A 12093-nucleotide genomic window follows, 5' to 3' on the forward strand; every position below is an offset into this window, starting at 1 on the left:
CAAAACAGATATTTTTGGGGAATTCAGATGTTGCCAAGGTCTTAAAGATATCCGCCACGTCGTGTAACGTTCTTGTCCCGGAAGCTGCTTGAAGACCATTTTTTCCAACTTCGCGTACGAGAAGCTTGGATTATTGCGTTGCATTAGCAAAATTTTCAAACGTTGCTCTTCTTGATTGGACGCCATTTTAGGAACTAAATAGGGAAACAATTCCAAAGAACAACAAAATGATAGGTGTACACTTCAAAGAAATACATAAAATTTTAGTCGACCAATTTTTGATCGTTCAACCCTTTAGGATTTCGGCACTGTGAAGGTTTCTAAAATGATTAATTTTCGTTTTGTCTAAGTTCGTTTCTTTCTCCTAAAATAGGAAACATGTCATCACAATTGACATCGCTGTTCATATCCATAAAAAGTCTTTCTAGTCTTTAAGATAATACATAGTGAAACATTTCAATTATGGTCGTATGTTGGAGCCAGTGCCACAAATTATCAAAATTTATTCACGAATGAAGGAATTAGATTTTTCCCAGTATCGGATGAATTCTCTTCTGTTGAAACTCAACACCATATCTGTCATAATGAGCATAACATAAGAGTCGAGACGCGCGAACTTTGTCTGGTATATTCGAAAACATCATGAACTAATTTCGGAAAGCTTGCATTCAGGCACTTTCATTACTGTCAATAATTTCAGGTGATTATCACGAACGTTAAGTTGATCTTCATCGCTTGCAGTGAATTTTTATTGAAAACGTGTCACCCATTGCATATATAAATTGTGGTGTATGCCATTTCCGGGCCCTCGTGAATAGATTCATAAAACGTAGCAAGAGTTATTCTATACATTCCATTGCTGAAGTCGCCAAAAAAAAAAAGAATTTTGTGTGATGAATTGCCATCCTTTACCATTAATCGATTTCACTCTCAATTGGTGACGCTGAATTTCATGCTTTTTTTTTATCCAAAATATATATTTTATTAAGGCTCATATGGCGTCAGCCTAACGGGGCCGGGAGTTCAATATTTTGACAATGTTTGCTTAGACTATGTTAGTAATATGTAACCGATTACTCGCGGTTGACTCGAGGTTAGTATTACAAGTGTTCTCATAATTGGTATGTCGCAGTCTTCGATGTTCTGTACGTGTGCCCGACACGGGATACTTCCTATTGGGATGCAGCTGACCGTTAATCAGCAACGACCCCCTAGTCTGTACCCCATATCTAGCGTGGTGCGTCTATCTGGAATTGTGAATGGAATTTCATGCTTTGATTTTCACTAACACGCAATGATCTTCATTTTCGACCTTACGAATACCATGACGAAAAGGAAGATGCAAATGAAAAATGAACTTCATGGTAAGCTGATGTTGATGTTCATTCCACTGGGGTTCATTTATAGTGTTGTTTCATATTTATCGACTCTCGCTTGAGCAGTAGTTTATCAATACAAGGAAGGCAGAAATTCGCCGAATTTGAATGTCGTGAACGTGAATATTTTCAGCACTGGTTGAAGCAGAATCCTGCTCAACTCGTGATTGGAGTCGAGACGCATCGAGATCTGTTCAAAAAGTATCGTGACTTTTGGATTTCCGTGGGTTACGTATATTCGATTTACAATTATTGAATGGCGTTACGTTGATTTCTGGTTCCTCACACTTATGCTGATAAGTTAGGCCATCTTGAGTGCTCAGTTAGTTTTTAGCTGCAAATTTGCTTGCATGTCTGTCTTGTATTCAAATTTTGCCTATTCCAAAAACGGATCAAAGAATCTGCATTAAATTTTGTGTGAAAAACAAAACTATGGAGCGGACGCATCCAGAATGTTGACTGTGACATATAATGCCTTGAAACATAAACTGAAGCAACGCTTGTTGGTGGTACAAAATGTTCTCAGAGGACGGTGGGTAGACTTATTTCGGTACAAAAACAACATGGTTAGTCTAAAGCCGCGTAGTGGTGGGATGACAAACCCGACCAAAACAGCGTCTTGATTCCGTGAGACCACAGGAAGAGTAGCAGACGCTTCTGGAGGAACTCGCCCCGGTAGATTTTCCCGCTGATCTTCCTCATCTGTAGGAGCATTGAGCCACTGCAACTATTAGTTCGATCTATTGTGGTGCACTCCAGTGCTGTCAGTTCGTTCCATCACTCCGGGAATAAGTGACAGTCGCACTCTGACTTTGGATGAACCTTCATGAAGTTTTTTTTTGCTCAATATCACGTTAGGCGTAAGCACACTTTTTCCAAGAATCCACAGCCTTCACTGAATCAATACACTACATTCACACAGTAAATGTTCAGCTTCACATTATTAAAACGACAGATATCGTCTGTCAGTTTTATCATTTTTTTTAGCTGACACCTTCTCGACAGTGTTCGATCTACCTTATTCAAGCTGAGTACGCTGCGTTTTATTCTGATACAAGGTGTAATGAATAACTTATTTGAGATTGTCTTGGTGTTGATTGAGCCCTCCAGTTGACTTCCATCATTGATATCCTCCAGGTTTTGAGCTCCCATTTTAGACTGGATGTAGATTATCCACAAAATGGTTCAGGCCGGACGCAATTAGTGAAAAAAAAAACAAATCTTGTGGAGAGATCGGCATTTTTATTATCTTGTACTACATGGACTGAATGGCAAGTCCCGGGATTTTTCAACAGATGGTGCCACTAAAAATGAACTAGATTCATTTCGAGAGGTTCATCTGTGAGTAGCTTATGGGTAAAATTTTGATGACATTTCGTTTGTTTGTTCACAAACTACAGTTGTTTAAGTGTCACTACCTGAGCATTCGTATAAAAAATGGAAAAAGAGAAATGTCGTATTTTGATCAAACATTGTTTTTTGATGGGAAAAACTTCTGAACAATCAATACAGTTGTTGACGAAATGTTATCCCACTTCTGCTCCTTCGAGCACAACATTTTATCGGTGGTTTTGTGAATTTAAAATGGGCCGTACAAACACCGCCTGTGCGCCTGGCTCTGAAAGGCCAAAATAGGCTATCCAGAAATCGTAAAACAACTGCATCGACTCGTTTTGAACGGTCATAAAGTGAAGTTACACGAGTTAGCTGAGGCTCTAGCGATTTCGAAAGAACGAGTGAGATACATTTTGCACGACATTTTGGACATGAAAAAGCTATCCGCGCGATGGGTGCCGCGTTTGCTGGCCGTCGATCGAATACAGCGGCGCATTGATGATTTAACAATCGGTTTGACGTTGTTGAAGCGTAATCGAATGGACTTATATGACAATGGATGAAACGTGAATTCATTACCGCACTCCTGAGTTCAATAGGCAGTCTGCAGAGTGACACTAAGGCATATTTTGACGACTCAGTAGTTTCTTACTACATACGAGGAATCGAAATATTGGAAAGTCGTTATACCAAGTGTATTGCCCTCTAAGGAATCTATGTTGAGGAATGAATAAAACTTTGCCCAAAAAACGATTGTTTTCATTACGAATCCCGGGACTTGTCAGTCCATGTAGTACACCGTAGTAACCAAGTACCTAGTAAATATAAACAACGTTTGTTACAGCTAGTTATTGTAAGGATAGTATACATTCCCAAACTTGTGTATGCTTTTAATTCATTGAGAGCTTCTTGGCTATCTGTGATGATGTAGATATTGGCATAACTGTATTTTCTAGCCAAATAAATATTTGTACATGTTAGAATAACATGTATTTCTGCTTGAAAAACTGTAGGTCACTGTCCCATTGGAATTGACATGTCCCTAGTCCAGTAGTCCCTGCTCCTGCGGATTTATCAACTTTGGACCCATCGGTATAAAACTCGAGTAATCTTGGACGAGATTTAGGAGCACCTTCTTGCCATACGCTGCGATTGAATTTAATCACTATGTAGGGAACAATGCAGTTAGCCTTAGTTTGCATCCATTTCATGCTTACTATGGTGTTCAGTTGAGAATCTTTCAAAATTTGTAAGATTTTTCTTGAGATCTCCTTCTTGAAAATGGTTTGTACGTTTTTGCCTAAGAGCGCTTTTTCCGTTGTACATATTGGTGTAGGGGTAGAAGGAGTAAAAAGCAATAAGGGCTTTGGAGGGTGCACTGGGCATTGTTTCAATTATTCATTAGCATACCAGACGCTGCAGTTTATCAGGCTTTTTTAGCTGATTTTTTTGTAGTTTTAGACCACCACTAACGAAGCATATGTTAGTGTGTGGGGGTCTTCGTAGCCACATTAGTTGCGCGTACGCTTACTAAGCGATCGATCATGAGTTCAGAACTCAGGGCTCTCGATTGACCATGTTTGTGTTGTTATAGAATAACTACGTCCACGCAACAATCACCAGTGATGGAGATCTATTCACGGTCGGAGTCCTGGCCTTTCTCCATACATATGCACGTTATGAAAAGTCCCTCCCACACATTCATTTGAGCCCATAGTAACATGCAACCGAGCCTGGCGTGCCAGATGCGCGCGAGAATTCGCCAGAAAGGAAAACAAGGTATCACCTTGCATAAATACCAAGCCACCGGGATGAACGCAGACTCAGCAGTCTGTAGTCTTTATAATGGGTTCGATGCTAAAATATAAATTAGTTCTAAGTATGATGTTATAGCGATAAGTGAAATCGTGAATAAATTTATTTTTTATGCTTTCCCGTATGGAAGCTACATAACTGGCGCAGTCATAGTGAAGTGGAAGTAAAGTGCAGTAAAGTGCACGACCGAGCAACGTTTATTGGAAACATCTGGACTACCGGGAAACCACCGGTGAGGGAATATCACCGATTAGCGTAGCCCAGAAGCGAGGAACTACCATCGAACCTTATCATCAACTTAGAAACTCCAGGAGATGATCACCATCATCCTCTTGTAAGTATTTTTTTCTATTTCTTCCTAAGTGAGTGTTAAAGTGTAAAAAGTAACATAACTCTCGCAACAAAAATCAGCTGCCCCGCAAGCAAAAGTAAAGCACGGAGGCAAGCGGCACAAAATACAACGTTCAGCAATTTTAAAAGCGAGCGAAACTAACAGCCACAAACCGCGAGGTGCAGTGCAGTGTGAGCGAATATCATAGCAGTGCATTCTTGTATGTGCAAATTATAAGCAAGATTATCATTGGTAAAATGGATCAACGCGAATTTATGATTTCACCCGACCTTATGCCAGCACCAGAGCTGGACGGGAGAATAATTATTGAACAAGAACCTCAGGAGAACCCACAACAAGTCACAGTTGAAAGTTTGTTGGGTCATATAAAAACATTAACGAGCAATCAAAACGCTTTGATTGACGAACTCCATAGATTGCGATCGAAATCAGAAGATCCCTTCTTACAGTTCCGAACACCAGACCCGATTAAAAATCTGGCCACTTTTGCGGGTAACAAAAAAGAAACACATGCTTGGTTAGAAGATGCGGAGAATACACTCGCACTCTTCCAGTCATACAAAAATGAACCCATTTACAGCCAATTAGTGAGAGCTGTTAAAAATAAAATTATTGGCGATGCCAAAGAAATATTAATAGCGGCTGGCAACCCAAATCAGTGGGAACAAATCAAAGAAATAATCCTAAATTCTTATGGGGACAGAAGAGATCTTACATCTCATATTCAATCCCTTTTCTATGTTAACCAGGGAAAGAAGACTCTAACTGAGTTTTACAACCAAGTTAAGAAAATTGATACGTCAATTAAGGCGACAGCAGCTTTGATGGACGACTACAAATCATCCACTAAAGCTATAAATAGTTTAATAAGTCTTATGGCTTTAACAAGATTCATCGACGGGCTAAATGACGAGCTATCAATGCACGTTAGGAGTTATAGACCGCAATCCCTTGAGGACGCTTACTCCATAACTATGCAATATTCTAATGCAGCATATAGACAAAGACTCAACAAACAAACAATAGATCAAAAGACGACCAAAGCAAACAACTTTAAACCATCCGATAGCACCAACAAAAATTCCAACTTGAACCTCAACCCGTTCAATCAAAAACCAAACAATTTCAACAACGGTGGATCTTCGAATACGAAACCATCCTATCCAATTGCAAAGTCAAATGGGTCCGGTAGATTTAAGAATAGAGAGCCGCTACCAGACGACGATGTTTCCATGAGAACAGCAAAATCTCGGACGGAGGTTAACAACCACGAAACTGGGCAAAGACAAAAAAGGGACGACGGCAAAAATTGTGGGGATGAACACGACACCTCCCAACAGCTCGAAGAGTCAATCTTCAACTCGGAGGACGACGATTATTTTGTCGACGAGGAGCTAAATTTTCACGTGGTAGAACAAGCACAAAGAAAAATATGAAAAACGACAACAACTTCGTGCCATATATTACAATCCAAACTTCAAAGGGAGAGATGAAATTTTTGATCGACACAGGAGCGAACAAAAATTACATTTCGCCAGCCCACGTAAACGTTGAAAACTGTAAATCAGAGCCCTTATCTAAGGTAACCAACATAAAAGGAACACACACAATCGACAAATCAGCATCCTTCGATCCGTTTCGAATTAACAAAAAATTAAAATTTTTCATTTTTAAATTTCATAGCTATTTTGACGGTCTCATCGGTTACGAGTCGTTGAGAGATCTAAATGCCAAAATCGATGTAAGCAAAAATATCTTGAGAATAGGAAAGAAAACTTTTCAAATGAAAAAAAGATTTCCCGAAAAACAAATAATAAATTTAACTGAAAAAAAAAGAACAATTTATCAAAATCAGAACCACCAATGACGGAGATTTCATCATAAGCAGCGAAAGAAATATGGGAAATTTTTCAATTCTACCAGGGATCTACCACAGTAGTAATAATACCGCTTTTGTTGCAGTAAAAAATCATGAGGAATCGCAAATCGAAATAAACATGAATGAGTTTGAATCTGATAACAATGAATTTGTCACAGCCGAGAAACCCATAGAAAGCCCTAGAAATAAATTCAGCATCTTAGATGATTCGTTGAATCAACAAGAAAGAAAAGCTTTGGATGACATTATCGGCGAATATTCTGAAATTCTATATTCCGATGACCAGAAATTAACCTTTACACAACAAATCAAACACCGAATTAGAACTGTGGACAATATACCGATTCATTCCAAGTCATACCGTTATCCACAAATATTTGAAACAGAGGTACAAACTCAAATAAGAAAAATGTTGAAGAACGGGATTATTCAAGAATCCATATCGCCCTACACATCACCTGTATGGATAGTGCCTAAGAAAGCAGATCCATCAGGTGTGAAAAAGTTTCGACTCGTTATAGATTACAGAAAACTTAACGAGAAAACCATCTCTGATAAATATCCTATACCGGATATAACAGAAATTTTGGATAAATTAGGAAGAGCGACATACTTCTCGACACTAGATCTAGTTTCTGGATTTCACCAGATTCAGCTAGACGCAAAAGACGTCGAAAAAACAGCGTTCTCCGTGAGCTCGGGTAAATACGAATTCACAAGGATGCCTTTTGGACTCAAGAACGCCCCTGCGACCTTTCAGAGGGTTATGGATGCCGTTCTTAGAGATCACATTGGTGTTTGTTGTCTTGTTTATATGGACGACATCATCATTTTTTCGAGTTCGTTTGAAGAGCACGTCAAAGACATATGTAAAATTCTTCGCAAGCTGAAGGAAGCTTGTTTGAAGATACAACTAGATAAATGCTATTTTTTCAGACGGGAAGTTCAATTCCTTGGACATACCGTGACCAAAGATGGCGTAAAGCCAAACAGCGACAAAATAGAGGTTATTCAAAATTGGCCTAAACCAAAAAACGAGAAGGAACTTAAACAATTTCTCGGAACAATAGGTTACTATCGCCGTTTCATAAAAGACTTTGCCAAAATGGTCAAACCTTTAACGCAACTCTTGCGAAATGATACTTGCTTTGAATTTACTCCAGATAAAATTCAATGTTTTGAAAAATGCAAAGCACTTCTGACCATGGATCCAATACTTGCGTACCCAGATTTTACAAAAGAATTCATCCTTACCACAGATGCTAGTGACTTTGCAGTGGGAGCTGTATTATCACAGGGACAAATAGGGAAAGATCACCCGATTGCCTACGCTTCAAGAACTTTAAACAAATCGGAAGAAAATTATTGCACAACGGAAAAAGAATTATTAGCTATTATATGGGCTGTTAAACACTTCAGACCATACTTGTATGGAAGAAGATTTAAGCTTGTCACAGATCATCAACCATTAATATATTCGATGACAAGTGCAAACCAAAAAATTATTAGATGGAAACTAGTTTTAACTGAATTTGACTTTGAAATAATTTATAAACCTGGCAGAGAAAACGTCGTAGCCGACGCCCTGTCTAGAATAAAACCAGCAGAAATAAACTCCAATGACATACAGGAAAATCAAGACGAACCCGACACCGACGGCATGACAGTACATTCAGCAGACACCAGCGACGATCATTATATTTGGACAATAGAAAGACCAACAAATTCATTCAAAAACCAGATCATATTTAAAATTTCTCCTACAGACATAGAAGCTCACGAACAAATCTTCACAAAATACCACAGATTTATAATCTCAAAACCAAACTACACAGAGCAAGACATAGTAACTATTTTTAAAGAAAAACTTAATTCAAACGGTATAAATTGCATCTATTGCCCTTTAATGCTAACACAATTAATTCAGGAAACATATCGCAAACATTTTTCTCATAACAAAATCTTCAAGCTCCTTATTTCACAGGTATTACTCCAGGACATAAGGCTACCAGAGGAACAGGACTAAATCGTGCGCAAAACTCACGACTATGCCCATAGAGGGATCAAAGAGAATAAAGCTCAAATCCTGTTAGAATTTTTCTTCCCCGAAATTGATAAAAAATTGAAAGTTTATATAAATAACTGTCCTACTTGCAAAAAAATGTAAGTACGACAGAAGACCTCCGAAATTGGTTCAAAAAACTAACCCCGCAGAAAATACATTTGAAAGGATTCATATGGATATATTTTTTATGAGTGGAAGAAAAATGCTAACTATAGTAGACGCTTTTTCCAAATTTGCAAACGTGATCGCTCTTGAAACAAGGACTATCGTAGACCTTAAAAGGGCAATCACAGAGCACATCAGAATTTTCGGCAAACCAAAATCGATAACTTGCGATCAAGAACCAAGCTTGACATCGCTCGCCTTCATTGGATTCATGCAGGATTTGGATATTGAAATTCATTTTGCGAGTTCAAGTAACTCAAACGGAATAGTGGAACGATTCCACTCTACACTCATTGAACTATATAGAACTTTAAATTCGAAATACAAAGACATGGAATTCTTCGACAAAATTAACATTCTTGTGGATATTTATAATAACACAATTCACTCAGCGACCGGCTTTAAGCCAAAGCAAGTAGTCTTTAACCACCATAATGAAACAAGCGCGGAAGAAATTTTTCAAAATTACAGTAAAATTCAGTCTGCCATTAAGGTCCTAATGGAAAAACGCAGAAAGCAGATAGAAAATGAAAACAAGGTAAAAACCTTGCCAAAAACTTTAGAACCAGGAGAAAATGTATACGTAAAAGTTATTCAGAGAATAACAAAGGACAAAGACCCATTCAAGGTTTCAAAAGTCGTGGACGATAACGAATTGACATTTAAAGATACTTACGGAGTAAAAATTCATAAAAATAGGATCAAAAAATGATTTTTTTTTCTTTTTCTTTTCGGTCTGTTTCAGGATCATTCCACTGACTTCAGCGACATTTTACCACGACGTATCGACAAATAACGGACTTTTGACCTTAAAATTAGACTCGGTTAAGATAAAATTAGGATACGACCGTATGATACACAAAATTAACCTAGATGAAATAGGACAAAATATAAACTATATCGAAAAATTAGCAAATAACCTTAATGTAACGGATCACTTACAACAAACAATCCAGTTTAAAATTAAAAAGGCTTATGAAAAATGGACAGGATTTTACCCAAAACGTGCAAAAAGAGGACTTATTAATGCTTTAGGAAACGTGATAAAATTTATAGCATGCAACCCCGACCAGGAAGACCTCGACTTAATCAATCAAAATTTAGAGATGCTTGAAACTAATAGCAACAAAATCATAGATAATCAAATAAAACAAGTAAAAATCAACAATGTACTTCAAGCTACTATTAATAAAGTCTCAAAAACCATAAGATCAATTAAGGAACATGTACAATCTCAAGATACGATAATTAGAAAAGACTTGGAACTCATAAATCTTATTTTGAATACTGATATCCTGATAAAAACCTTAGAAGACCTCGAAGAACAGATTGCCTTTTTAAAATCTAATAGCTTGAACAAAAACATTCTCAGTATGGCTGAAAAAGATTATATTTTGAAATTTTTAGAAAGCCAAGATATTGTCATTAAATTTGAAGATGAAATTTATAAATTCGTAAGATCAGTTGTATCGCTACAAAATAATCACATAATCATTATAGTCAAACTCCCAATCATTGAACCGAACGAGTACTCATTGATACAGTTAGAACCTGTCAACGTGAATGGAACCAGAATCGACACGAGCATCCGCTATGTGGCCAAGTATCAGCAGTCATTATACGAGCAGAGTGAGAGGTGTTTCATTTGCGTTTCACTGTTTCACTGGCAAGTGAACGACGGTTGCATCTCCAATATCCTGACAAATCAAAAAGCCAAGTGTCCGATGCATAAACAACCAGAATGTCCAATAATCAAGGAAATCAGTGTCGGAACAATTCTCATCGACACAAATAAAGCAGTCTACATTTTAGACTCATGTGGAGAATCACAAATCATTTCCGCTCCAACTATTATTGAAACAGGTAACTGCACAGTTACAGTGCAGAATGTAACCTTCAGAAGCAACTCTAAAACTATAAATAAATCTGAATATCTCACACCCATATTTGGAAAAGAGATAGAAACCATAAAGCAAAAACCAGACATCGAAGAAATACACCAGATGAATATCGAAAATTTGGAGGAAATTCAGAGACTTAAGCTTCACATGATCAGCTCTCAAACGCTTGGAGGACTAGCGATAACCTCTACCATCCTGTCAATAGTAATCATCTTATGCATTCGCAGATACAAATCCCAAACTAGAAGTCAACCCCAACAGGATAAAAAAGTGGACATCGTCACCTCACAGATTACCAACAAGAAGTTCGACATCAGCTCCCCGGAAAACAATCAGAAAGGAACAGTAACCGATATCCTGAAGGACGAGCCAACCTGCCTAACGAAATCCTTCCTTCCGGCACCCAGATTTGTCCTTACCAAGGGATCCAGAAAATCAACCGAGGACGCTTGACTCTTAGGGGGGAGACGTTATGAAAAGTCCCTCCCACACATTCATTTGAGCCCATAGTAACATGCAACCGAACCTGGCGTGCCAGATGCGCGCGAGAATTCGCCAGAAAGGAAAACAAGGTATCACCTTGCATAAATACCAAGCCACCGGGATGAACGCAGACTCAGCAGTCTGTAGTCTTTATAATGGGTTCGATGCTAAAATATAAGTTAGTTCTAAGTATGATGTTATAGCGATAAGTGAAATCGTGAATAAATTTATGTTTTATGCTTTCCCGTACGGAAGCTACATAACTTGCAATTGTGTTGTTGTATTTTCTATTGACTAATGGATGAACAGAAGGAAGATTATTACGCCTAAATAGCTACTGTGTATTTTACAATTTATAGATACCATAAACATGTAAAAAGTACACGATTAAATCCGGCTCTGTTACAGCTAAAATGCTAATGAACCTAAATAAAAAACAAATGGGATAAAATAGAATATGTTAGTGTGGGTCCCACTATCAGGGCACGGCATAGTCATAGTCAACTGAGGATAGTCGGCTAACTAACCGACTGACTATATCCGTAGTCAGTTAGTAATGACTATTGGCTTCTTCACCCAGTTTCTCCGCCAAAACGACTGAACAGTCAGTCGGGCGTTTAGTCGCTATCTCCCTCTACCGACTCGACTATATCATTTCATTCTTCCCAGTCAAATTGTCCTCATTGCATTTTGAAGTGACTCTTCCCAAAACGCATTCGTTC

This window comes from Toxorhynchites rutilus, chromosome 3, assembly GCF_029784135.1.
Source record: "Toxorhynchites rutilus septentrionalis strain SRP chromosome 3, ASM2978413v1, whole genome shotgun sequence".
In the NCBI taxonomy this organism is placed as follows: domain Eukaryota; kingdom Metazoa; phylum Arthropoda; class Insecta; order Diptera; family Culicidae; genus Toxorhynchites; species Toxorhynchites rutilus.